This window comes from Lactuca sativa, chromosome 1 (genome assembly GCF_002870075.4).
Source record: "Lactuca sativa cultivar Salinas chromosome 1, Lsat_Salinas_v11, whole genome shotgun sequence".
Lineage (NCBI taxonomy): Eukaryota > Viridiplantae > Streptophyta > Magnoliopsida > Asterales > Asteraceae > Lactuca > Lactuca sativa.
In genome coordinates, this window is record NC_056623.2 from 63,422,010 (window position 1) to 63,435,930 (window position 13,921).

Sequence of the window (13,921 nt, forward strand, 5' to 3'; positions counted from 1 at the left end):
TAAAACCTCAAACTCCATGTGTTTATGCTCTATGTTCTGAAAGGACTTCAGATCCGGACCTTATAGGCATCTTAGAAGTATAAAGTCTCTGTGGTTGAAGTGATTGAGGTCCCTATTGAGTGTATGACCTCATAAAGAGATTGGATTTGCCTTTTGGATCTTATAGGGCCATGCATGCATGTAAAGTTTGCAACTTTACGTGATAAGCATGCCCTAGGAACATAGATCTATGGTTTGGAAGCGTTGCATGTCTCAGATTTGGTCTGTATGGGAAATGGGTTCATGGGACTCGGCGAGTTCTATGAAGTTGGGCTTAGACTCGGCGAGTTGGATGAACAACTCGGCGAGTCCTATGAAGATTGCCTGGAACTCGACGAGTTGTTCTTAAAACTCGGCTAGTCATATGAACTGTTACTAAGTAAGAGGGGTTTAAGTGTTGAAGGTCCAACCCTTCGTATCTGCACACAGAATTAGCACTTTAACGTGTAGCAATAGTCCCAGAAACCCAAATCCTCATAAAGGATGCTATGGTGAGGATTTAGAAGCGAGTAGGAGATCTGATCGTGGGGACTCAGCGAGTTGTTCTTGGACTCGGCGATTCGGATCGCGAGTCGGTTTAATCGTGTCAAGTAGTGAGTTAAGGGTGACTCGGTGAGTGGGAAGAGGGACTTGACGAGTAGGACCAGGTTATTAGGAGAAGGACTCGGAGAGTCTGTGCCATGACTCGGCGAGTGCAGTCAACTGGAAGTTGACTTTGACCAAGGAGTTGACCTTGGACCAGGGGTGGGTCAGTCATTTGACCTAAGGGTATTTTTGAGTGGCTAATCTATGTTTATGGATTTATAGCCTGAGGATTACCGGTGCAGCAGTCAGATGCCTAGCAGTCAGACTTTCGGTAGCTACTTTTCGAGGTGAGTTTCCTTCCTGTAGGAACGGGTCTAAGGCACCAAGGCCGGCCCGTATAGACGATATGTTAGTATCGGAGTGTGGGCAGAGCCTGTATCTCATAGTTGAGTTTGATTATGATATATGTCAGTATGATAGAATTGTTTATACTCGTTGTCTGTGTGATACTTGTATGTTATGTTTTAGTAGTGGAGTGTGGGCGAGTCCCGTATCTCCCAGCTAGCAGAGTGTGGGCGAGGCCCGTATCTCTCAGCTAGCGGAGTGTGGGCGAAGCCCGTATCTCTCTGGTAGTGAAGTGTGGGCGAGACCCGTATCTCTCAGATAGCGGAGTGTGGGCGAGGCTCGTATCTCCCAGATAGTGGAGTGTGGGCCTCCCAGCTAGCGGAGTGTGGGCGAGGCCCGTATCTCCATGAGTGTGGGCGTGCCCCGTATATCCTAGCTGTTCATTGTATGATTGCATGGTATGAGGTATTATAGGGGAACTCACTAAGCTTCGTGCTTATATTTTATAGTTTTGGTTTCAGGTACCTTTTCAGTGAAGGGGAAGGAGCTGGCACAGTAGTGGCACATCATACACACATCTTGTTTCCCGCACTATGAGATTGTTCTGGGATTTGTACTCTGACACTATGGTTTATTTCATGTTTTGGTTTTCAGACACATAATATGTTTTAAGAAATGATATGATCGAATGTTGTTTATTTTCAAATGTTTTGCAAAGTGTTTAATTAAAAATGAAATTTTTGGACTTGAAAATTGGGTCGTTACAGTTATTTTCAATGATCATGCTTCGTATAATCACTATCATTATAGAGATTAAGGACATATATATAGGAATATGAAATGTTGTAGCGACCCAAAAATCGAGGGTAGAAATTTCACTTTATTATAGCTAAAACATTGTTACCATTTATTTCAAACATTTTAAATCATCGTTACGTAAATCATTTATCAGAGTTCATCCCAAAATCAATCATTGCGGAAATCATAGGTGTGTGCACTACGATCAATCTGAGCTCTTCTTTTTCCAAATCGATGATTCCTGAAACCAAAACTATAAACCGTAAGCACAAAGCTTAGTGAGTCCCCCAGAGCATACCCCACATACAATACACATAACACATAACCTGTTAGCTATAAAAGTTATCTCTACCGCATACCACATATTATATTAGCTATAAAAGCTATATCTACCACATAATACAGAACAATTAGCTACAAAAGCTACCTCTACTACATATCACATAGCCATTAGCTATAAAAGCTACCTCTACCACGTATCACATATCAGTTAGCTATCAAGCTATCTCTACCATCAACCACGGAGGCTATCTCTACCCTTAGCCGTAAAGGCTATCTCTACCATTAGCCCAAAGGCTATCTCTACCGTTAGCCACAAAGGCTATCTCTACCATTAGCCATAAAGGCTATCCCTACCGCATATTACCACATACTCAAGCCACACACTTCTACACAACAAGCATATCGATTATCATAAAATGGGCCGGCCTTGGTGCCTTAGACCCATTGGTATGGTGAGAAGACTCACATCTCGAATGCTGAACTGATAAGCTGAAGCCAGATATCCAACACACTGCTCCTTCTCAACTACCTATAATCATCAGGTGATTAACGTGTCATAATCCCATAAATACCCTCAGGTCAACCTCGGACAAAGTCAAGATCCACGATCAAGGTCAACATTCCATGTTGACCTCAACTCGTCGAGTACAACCAGCCACTCGTCGAGTTCCTTGCTTAACTCGTCAACTCGCCGAGTCACCCGAGGGACTCGTCGAGTTCTTTAATGTTTACGGCCGTAAACCCTTGGCCGTGAACCCTTGATCGTGAACGAGAAAACCCTCTCGACTTGCCGAGTCACTTGCACGACTCGCCAAGTCCCCCTTAGTCCCTTATGTTTATGACCCTTTCTAGTGGGACTCAAGGTCCCAAACTTCATATCTATACTCTACAAGTGATAATACCACGTAAAGTTTGTTGGATATAGTGTCTAAGTCCATACTTTATTTGGTATCTACTTGATCCGACCCCGCATGGTCCATTTGGGTTGCATGGAATTGCAATACTTGGATAGACTAAATGAGAGAATATGGCACTTATGATTATTAATATATTATAAGTTCTAATATATTAATAATAGTATTATTTAATTAGTATTTGATCAAGTATTAATCTAGTATTAATTTGGTGATCAAAGTGAGACTAATTGAATATATAGGGTTGATTATGACAATCATCAAATCTTTTATGGTGGATTAATGATCCATGGTTTATGGGTTATGGATGTAACCATTTGGAGCTCCATGGATAGTCCATGGGAGTTACAAACCCATGGGTCATGAGAAATGAAGAGTCCTGACAATTAAGAGTATTCATGTGAAAACCCTAATTGTGACACCACTATAAAAGGGACCCTTTGGCTAGTGAAATCGGACCTAGTGAGGTTACTAGAGAGGGCATAACCGATTTTGAGTGCTAGAAGTATTCTCTCAAGTTATTCCAAGTTTTGTGGTGTTGTGTGAAGCATTTGAGGCACAACATTTGGGGCGCTAGGCTCACAAAGTCTTGAAGGAATCCAAGCAACAAGAAGGTATGTATTTCTACTAGTTTTTATGTTTCATATATTCCCCATGTCATGCTAGTTAGGAAATAACCTTGAAAAAGAAATTTGCATGTATATAGAGAAAACATAGATTCAAGGTTATTAGGGTTGCATGTACACTTAAGAAGTGTTAGAATGCTCAAAACCCATCAAAGTTGCCAACTTTACGTTCATACAAGGTCTCATAATGCCAAAACAACATCAACAAGCTTCTTACATGTCTCTAATGCATTAATAAGAATTAGGGTGTACCAAGGAGAAAACTTTATGACAATTGGGACCTAAGAAGGTCCAGATCTGGAACCATATCCTCGTGATAGGTCCAGATCCAAACTTGGTTCTATGTTCTCAAGGATGGCCACAAGCTTCCAAAGAAATCAAAGCTTAAGATAGCAGATTAATACCTCATTCAGGAGTCCAACACGAAATAGATGATTGATCTAGAACTTCCCCCTTGATACTTCCTCTTCAACCTTGGAATCCTCCCCAAACCCCCAAAGATAAGCGCCCAGACGTTCTCACTTCACCTACTAGCGGCTTTGCGGCCGTAAACGTTCTCCTATGGTGATAAGGGAGGCCACTGGGGCAGATAATGATGTTTATATAGGGGCAAACCCTGAATTTAGGGTTTTTCCTAAAAACAGCTCTGACTCGCCGAGTCGGGCCTTCCGACTCGCCGAGTCAGTTCCGACCCGTGCCCAAAATGCCTCGACCCTACTCGACGAGTTGGACTCCTAACTCGCCGAGTCCATGCATAACATTTCCCCCAAATGGTACTTTCTAACCAATACTCGAAACAGGTGTTACACATGTGAAGAGATGACTTGGGAACTAGGCACAATTTCCTATCACATATTGCTACCTAAAATTCGTGAGTAGGGATGCAAGTTTGACCCGTGGATTCGCCCGAATCGGGGCGGGTATTCACCGTCTTGACGGGTAATGGGGCATGAACAAGGATTATTTTTATACCTGAAGTGGGTACGGGTCACGGACGAGTATGACACTATCCGCCCCATTTAATACCCAATTATATATATATATATATATATATATATATATATATATATATATATATATATATATATATATATATATATATATGCACCAAACCACAAAACGACCGACACCGCACCGCATATTGCGGTTTTCAACGTTCGCGGTGCGGTTTACGGTTTGTAATTTTTCTAAACCGTACTATATGGTGCGGTTTGTGGCTTATAGCTACAAATTCGTGGTTTAAACCAAAGCGCACCACATTGTGTGTGTGTGTGTGTGTATATATATATATATATATATATATATATATATATATATATATATATATATATATATATATATAGGGTTCGGTTTTTATAAGGACTCATTTTAAAGTGAGGACTCGTGAGGACACCTTAAAAGATCTAAATAAAATACAAATTATAAAATCGAGCATAGATCTATGTGCGAGAGAAAAAAATTGCATCATTAAAATTGATCCATGATTCTATTTTAATTTTTTTTATTTTGGATCATTATGATCCATTACTTAATTTTAATGATAAAAAAAAAAAAAATTTACAATTTTTTTTCTCCCAAACATTGATCTATGCTCGATTTTATGATTTATACTTTTTTTAGATTTTTTTTACCATTTTTTTAAGTTGTCCTCACGAGTACTCACTTTAAAATGAGTCCTCACCCGATCATGTTTCTCTCTCTCTCTCTCTCTCTCTCTCTATATATATATATATATATATATATATATATATATATATATAGGAGTGTTCAATCGAGAATATTTCTTATTGCGAGAACATTAGAGAACAAATTTACACCATACAATTTTTTTGCATTAAAATCATCAAATAATATTACTATAAATAAAAAAATAAGTAAAAAAAAAAATTAAAAAATCAACTAACCAACACCACTCACAACCCTAACAGCACCATCCGTCTCCGCCACCCATCATCACCACCCACAAAAACCACAACTTACCACCATCATCACCACCCGCCACCGCCAACCACAACCACCATCCACCACCACCACCTGCCACCATCACCCCACTTACAACCATACAACTACCCTCACCACCCACCCACCATTATGACCACTACCGGCCACTACCACCACCACTATCACCACTACCCGCCACAACCACCCCCATCCACCACCCACCACCTACCACTATCACTACCGACCACCGTCTATCATCACCACCACCTACATACATCACCTATCACCCATCACCACCACCACACCATCACCCACCAAGACCACCACCCACGACCCACTACTAACCTACCCCATCACCTAACTAATACATTGTTAATTTATGTTATTTCAACTCAGGGGCGTATCTAGTATGGCCCAAGGTAAGTCCTAGGACCTATCTAAATTTTCAATTTCATTTACAATATATATTGTAGAAAAATTAGGAATTACCTTAGAAAAAATAAGGGACCTACCTTGAGTTTGTTTTTTTTTTTAAATGTCTTAAAAAGCGTTTTAAAAGAAGAAAAAAATAAGTTATTAGGTTCAATTTGTTATTTTAAATTATGGGATTGATAACAAAAAATTAATCACTCTTAATCGCCACTCTCAAAATATCAGTAAATAAATAAATTGTTGTAATAAAAAGAAGCCTACATGCTAAAGACTCTCACTCTCCGTTCACCGCTTTATAAATGGACTAATAACCAACTAGTTTTTCATTAAAAACGTACTGCTTTTTTCATTTATATTTCAATCGTTTTGTTAGAAAATTTAATCGGTGGTGTCTGATCGATTTTAACAAGTTGAATTGATTCATCCAATTTTTTAAGGTACACGATCCGACCCGACCCCAGACAAGTGTTGTTGAAAATTTTTTATTGGTTTCACTTAATTTTAAAACCACGTGATTTTTTTGTCTAGATTCGCTATTGTTTCCACTTGACAACTTCTTTAATATGTTATTGCACATTTTGCCATGTTTATTTAACTTGACAATAAAAGTTCTAACACGTCAACTCAATCCAACTTGGCAAGTACGTTTTAATATCATTGTGTCCATTTTACAATTTTTACCCACAATAATAGACGATCGATGACGCCAAGAGGTTTTAAATATAAACTTGCATGACAAAAATACCTAAGTTATCTTGCCACCTTCCTATTTTTAATATCGAGGTTTTGTTTGACTGAGTAAAATACAAACTGTTCCTTTGCGGCGATAAGAAGAATAAGGTGACCTGTCCCTCGCTGCCATGCTTGACAAGTAGACGATCCTAAAAAAAAACATTATAAAATACTCCATAAAAGATAAATAGCATAATTATGTGATGCAAAAATATCTTATAATGTACGATGAAATTAGATTTTAATAGGCTCGTGAATCGTTTTTGGTGTTGCCAAATTAGAGGTAATAGATTATTGAAGACGAATATTATAAAATGTTAGATAAGTAGACTATCGTTGAAAAATCTGTTAGGAAATCGAAATAGGGTTATGGAAATCTGGATGATAAAACAGGAATAGTGTAATCACTTTCCTTGTTTGATATTTCGACCCTATATGTCTTGGGTATCACGAAATCCAAACTTAGGATAATTCCTAATGTAGCAATTCTGATTTTAGGCACAAAATCAGAATCAATTTTAGAAGAAGATGAAGAAGAAAGCGTTTCCCAGTTTTCTGTGTTTCAATTGGCGCCGTTTTCTTTGATTTATCCAATCAGCGAGACCCCCGACTTGACACAGTAGATTAGTGTTTGGTACTAACAATATTTTACTAAATACATGCGTGCACTCTCACACCTCCTAACTTGTATTATAACTAAAACATTATTCTTGAAACACTTGTTAAATCCATTACACTAAAATATATTTGGTGATAAAATCACCAACAAAATCCTCATAATTTGGAAAAGATTATAAATATCTTATAATGTATGACAAGGGTTAAGACTTCTTTTACTAAACGTATCGTCGATTCATTTCATCATCCTTAAATCAAAAACTGAAATATAAAGGATGTATTATGTTACAATTTCGGGTATCAATTTGATCAAATTTTGTATAAATTTATATAATTGTGAATTCACATATGATCCAAAAGCATTTGACTGGATGGTTTTTGGAATGTCTCTAAATGGATTGGATTGTAAGATGTGTGATTGGATTAATCCAAAGAATGTTTTTGGAGGATTCCAAAATGCATGAACATATACATAGTTGTGTGTGCAATAATGCATTCATATTCCCTTATTTTTTAAGTTTTCTATAGATGTATATTGTAAGCATATAAAGGATATATCAAATTACATTATGAATGTTGATATACAAATAATGAATATTTATATAGGGAGGGCCGAGAAAAAGTTTTTAAATGAGGGAAAATGTTACAGTAACATGGGCATTCTTGGAACAATATAATATAGTAACTGCTCTTCTTTTACTATATTGTACTCGCACATTTACGAAACCAGAATTTTTTTTATAAAGTTTATAGTTTGTCCAAAAAGTTTTTCTTTCTCACTTTTTGTTCTTATTTCACGGTTTAGTACTGTTTTGGTCCTCAAGAGTAATACCATTTCTTTGTCTGTTAAACCTTTATAGAATGACTTATTTTACGTATTTTAGGTCTAGAATAACTATTTCACAATGATTTTCTTTGAACAGCATGCATAATTTTTTATTAAACTAGCAAATAGTATCATCTTTGTCACCTTCCCACACCATTTGACCGATGATGACACGACACCACGTACCCTTGCGATCCAAATCAAACTTAAATATCAAAATCCATCCGCTTGCAATACCTATTTTGACAAAGTGTTTTATGTCACTGAATATGTAATGACCCATTTCTATCGATCCAAAGCACCCTTAGAAATAAATGTACCGGTGCTTGGTCATTTTCAAAAAAAAAAAAAAAAAAAAAAACGCGACCCTTTCTTCTACCCTTCCATTTCACAAGAGGAATGTCGATGTAGATGCAGAGGGACAAGTGCCAATGAAATGGATTATAACATAAAAGGTACCAAACATATGGTTTACTCTTTTTCTTCTTTCTTTTTTGTAGTAAACGATATTATAGTAGAAGCCAGAAATTTTATAAGAAAGGGAAACGGAATCTATAAACTGGGTGTAAATATTGTTTGTTTTGAAATACGAGTTGATTTTATAAGATTATATAATTTTATATTAATATTTTAACAACTTGATTGCAATCATGGTGACTTTATTCTCTTGTAACATGATAAAGAATATCATATATTAATACACGTAATTTTTAAAAAAAAATTGTCAACTATTTACTAAATAGCTCAAAGTAATGTCCAACAAATATGAAACAAAAAGAAAGTTTGTATACTCAAATCGATGTTATAAATATATTAATTATAAGAATAAAAACAGAGCAATTTTGTATTTTGACATAACTCACGAAAAAAAAATGTGTGAATTTGTTGCATCTTATGATAGTTTATTTTATTTTATTTATTTATTTTTTTTTGTGTAGCTTATTTTAACATTTTTAGTTTTTTTTGTTGTTTTTGCATTGCATATTTTATCATTTCTTTATCTTGGATCGTATCGGATACTTTTTCTTTTGCATGAGGTGTTTTGTGGATTTTTGAAGTCTTGCTGTGGTTGCAGATTGTCTTGTTGCTGAGTTGATGGGCTTTGTGGACTTCTGAGGAGCTACCGGGCTTTATGGATCCATATTGGAAGTTTTGGGTTTGATGTGTTGAAGACTTGGATGGGTCATGGATACTTGAAGATGGGTTTGGACTATCCATTTTGATGCTAAAATATTATTGGCCCATATATGAATGATGTGAGGTGTGAAGGGGACCAAAGGAATATATGGTAGTGGAGTGGAGTAGTGGATGAATCAATCAATGAGAATTCAACATCATGTGGGCAGGGGGTCTTCATCTGCACAACTCTATGCGTCCACCCGCACAGCTTCCTTCCAAGGGTCATTTTGGTCATTTGGCCCATCGGTTACCTTGGGGGTTAGGTCTTGCAACCCATATCTCGATTTTGGACATCATTAGAGCATCTAGGGGGATTTTGGAGAGCTTGAAGCATTCATCGTCTCATTCTTCTAGTATTTGCTAAATCTTTGATGTTAAAACACTTTTATGATCATTGTCTTGTTGTCATGAGTGGCGAGTTATTTTATTTTGGTTGACTTAGGCTAAAACCCACGGGTATTTGTGAGTTTTGAAGGATTTATGTTTGTTTATCATGTATCTCATGTTTATGATTCCTAGTTCTTAATTTGTATGCTTATCTAATACTTTGATCACGAGCTTGAGACTTGATGAACAATTGTTAGTCTTTTTTTTTTCTTTGATTTAGTAATGAATCATTGAATTTACTTAGAACAAGAGCTTTATGATGGTACAAATCATTTCTAGCTTTTGGATCATGACTCATTTATGCTTGTGTAAGCATTGACATCTTCCAAGAATTGAGAATTCCTTCATTCTTAAGGCTAGTCAATTTTCTTGGGTTCAATTGCTTCAATTGGATCCTTGATTTTGATTAAGAATGTATGCGGGCTTCCCCAACTACCATACTGTTGGAATAAGTGTCCAATGTAACATCCCAAAAACCCAGGCTGAATTTTCATTTTTAAAATAATATAACATCCATTTTTATAAAATTACATTCAGGATAAACCATTTGTTCATAAACCATTATTAAAAAATCATAGTTATAATGACAATGTGGAATCTCGACTCATAAAAATTGTTGATGTGTGGGTACAGTCCCACCTTCGCAATCTGATAAGTACATGCAAAATAGCTAACCCACAATTATAAGCACAAAGCTTAACGAGTTCCCAAAAATATCCCATATAACACAACATAATAACAAGTTGTGGGTTTTCAACAACCCTGGAGTTATTAACAGTCCTAAGTGTCACATACAACACACAATATAAACAACAATGAGTTATCAGCAACCCTGGGGACTATCAGCAGTCCCAATGGGCTAACAGCAGTCCCAATGGGCTAACAGCATGCCGTGTGGATTAACATCACATCTCACGAGTTATCAGCAACCCTGGAGACTATCAGTGGTCCAGGAGTTATCAGAAACTCAATTCGCATATAGCAGTAATCAATATATAAGACCCAATTGGTCAACATATACTACCATAAAGGCAAGTATAGTGAGAAGACTCACATCGCAAGTAGCAACCAAACACCACAGCTCTCACCCAGCGAAGACGGATCCTACAAGGCACCTAATAGCAATAAAGAGTACCCTCTTAGTCTACACCCCAAAAACCCTTAGTTGACCAAAAGTCAACCATGCCAAAAGTCAATGGTCAAAGTCAAAGTCAACACTTAACATTACTAAAGCTTGACCCTCATGTCGTGACCAACCCATGGTCACGTCATGAGAACGCACCCAGTCTGATCCAAACTCGAACATGCTCCAACTCAGCCAACTCAGTCACGGACAACCCAACAGCTAACACGACAACGTGAACCCTCAAAAAATTACTGGCATTTTTTTTAACACTTTTACCCTTTTTTTCTTGTTAGCCGGTAATTAGGACTTTTTTTGTAAAAAAAATAAAGTTTAGGAGTTTATTGCCAAATCGTCAATTAGGCCTTTACTGTCAAAAAAATAAAGTTAAGGACTTTCTTGTCAAATCGTTGAAAACATTAGGACTCTAGCGTATATATCTTTTTTTTGGTTAGAAATTTAATGGTATGATACTTTTTAAGAATAAGAGTCATTGAAACCTTATCTAGTTAGCTAGATCCTATTGAAATCATTAACGTTTGTTTCGTGTTAAATCGTTTTTTTAATTTCAACAAACCGACATTGAAAAAAATAGAGATAATCAAGAAAGAAAGAAATAAAGAACCATGATTGTGTTGGCTTTTTGCAGTCCAAAAAATGGAGAAATAAGAAACCGAAAAAAAAAAAAAAAAACAAAATTGCCCTTCTTTCCTTTCTCCACATTCACACCCTTTTTACTAGGCACGTGTTGTTTGTGTTTGTATAATCTGTACTCACTTTTTAGTTCAAAATTTGGCAGCGAAGTAAGAAGAAAGTTTTACTAGTCTTTTCACCCTTTCTCGTTCTCTCTTTTGCATATGTTTCTCTTGATCGTGATTGTGTCAGGATAAAGATGATGATGGTAACAAAAACAGTGGTGCTGCAACAAAAGTCATAATTAAAAGTTCTTGGGTTACGAAAATACACTAAAGTCCCAATATTTTCAATGATTTGACAAGAATGTCCTAAACTTTATTTTTTTGACAGTAAAGTCCTAATTGACGATTTTACAAGAAAGTCCTAACCTTTATTTTTTTTGACAAAAAAGCCCTAAATACCGGCTAACCGGAAAAAAGAGTAAAAGTGTCAAAAACTGCTGGTAATTCGGACTTTACTGTCAACAAAATAAAGTTTAGGACTTTCTTGTCAAATCGATGAAAATATTAGGACTTTAGCGTATATATCCTTTATATTAAATAAAATATCAACCAAACGAGTTAATCAAAACCATAAAGGAATCATAGTGTAACACCCAAAGTTTCGAAGGCCAAGAAAGGAAAGAAAACCCTAACTTAAAGGGAAGACTCGATGAGTCCAAGGAGGAACTCGGCGAGTCCGAGCGGGATCCAAGTCTAGGAGTAAGTGACCGACTCGGCGAGTCGGCCAAGGGGACTCGGCGAGTCTGGTCTGTGCGAGGAAAACCCTAAATTCGGGACTTGGAGCCTATTTAAACGTCTCAGTCTCTCCCCTAGGGTTCCTTTACTGCCTCTTTCACCCAGAACATCGAACCCTAAGCCCCATTGTTGCCCATTCAAGCTTCCAAGCCACCCTTAAGTGATTTGAAGGAAGAAGAAGAAGGGGAATCATTGAAGCTTCAAGGATTGGCCTTAGATCTGAAGATTGGGGAAACTTTCTGAGTTATTGAAGCTCGGGGAGCGAGTGGAGCAGGAGTTCAGAGAGTTGCCAGGCAGCAGCTAGTGGGTTCATCAGCCAGTTCAGCTAGTGCAGGTGAGTTTCCCTTGTGTGAATGGGTCTACGACCACAATGTCGGCCCATGTAGTTATGAGTAGAAGACCCGGGGGTTAGCCCTAGGCACAGTATGCTAGTATGATATTCAGGTCGAGGACCAATGATAGCGGGCGGGTGCCCAAGGAATGGTTTATGTAATAGTTTATACTTGTTGTCTGTGTGATACTTGTATGTGCCTGGTAGGGGGTGAGTGTGGATGGTGTTCCACATCTCATTAGCAGCAGATCACGGGCGAGGCCCGAGTTAGGAAAAGAGTGAGTATGGGCTGGGCCCGTATCTCACAATCAACAGGAGTATGGACGGGGTTCCATGACTCATCAGTAGCAGGACAAGGACGAGGCCCAGAGATAGGCGAGGCCTTAGGACAAGATTCGTTAGTATGTGTTCAGCTTATGTGATGTGATATGTTTATGTGTTATTATATGTTAGCGGGCGAGGCCTAAGTGAAACAGATCTGTATCCGAGCGGGGATCGAAGCCAGGCGGGGCCTGGAGTGGCGGGGCCGTTGTAGCGGGCGAGGCCCGAGGTGGGGGGCGAGGCCCAGGATAGCGGTCGTGGCCCAGTATGTGCAGTATGGGGTTATGCATGGTATGTGGTAGGGTGGGGAACTCACTATGCTTAGTGCTTACAGTTTTCAGTTTTGGTTTCAGGTACTTCCGGTAGCGGAGGGAAGAGCTCGGGGTGATCGCATGACACACACCATAGATTAGACAGCCTGGGAATGTTTTACTTTGATAATGAACATGTGTTTTGGAAATTAATACTCTGATTATAATTGGATTGATGATTTTGCTTTAAGTAATGTTTTATTAAAAGAAAATTTTTAGTCTTGAATTTTGGATGTTACAAGTTGGTATCAGAGCCTTGGTTTGAGGGATTCGGACATGCTCTCGGGTGTGTCTGAACTCAAACTGAGGAATTGGTATAGAAGTTTTCAAAATGAAAAGACAGTCTTGTAAAAAGAGAGTTTTGGGAAAGAAAACAGTTTTAGAAAAGCAAAAATAATTCAGAAAGAAAAGAACTTTGAAAAGAGAAAAAGGGTGTGGTGCATGCAATCAACCGAGCTCAAGTAAGTACCCCAAAATACCCATACAAGTTTATGTTATGATTATTAGTTGATAGAATAGCATGCTAGATTAGGACCAAGGATCTAGGGATGATGCCTTATGTGCCTATTATATGTGTTTTGAGCTGCATGATAGTGTTGATTAGACAGTAGTAGGATAGCCTGTTTAGGTTATGCCTGAGTTTATGAGTTTGTGTGGGTCTATGTGTTTGTGTTGCATGCTAGTTCAGTTTCTTGCTATGTGGATATGATTGCTTGAGTATGTTGTGGTTAGATTTCCCCTTGTCTGAATGTTGCTTG

General features: G+C 37.8%; 1 long non-coding RNA gene across 1 annotated transcript; it reads left to right on the top strand.

The window, feature by feature from the left end:
- Positions 1–8,157: 8,157 nt before the first annotated feature.
- On the top strand, positions 8,158–9,811 carry LOC122195967 (uncharacterized). Its single transcript, XR_006187120.2, has 2 exons — positions 8,158–8,533; positions 9,154–9,811. It is a non-coding gene; the product is annotated as an uncharacterized LOC122195967 (long non-coding RNA).
- Positions 9,812–13,921: the final 4,110 nt, after the last annotated feature.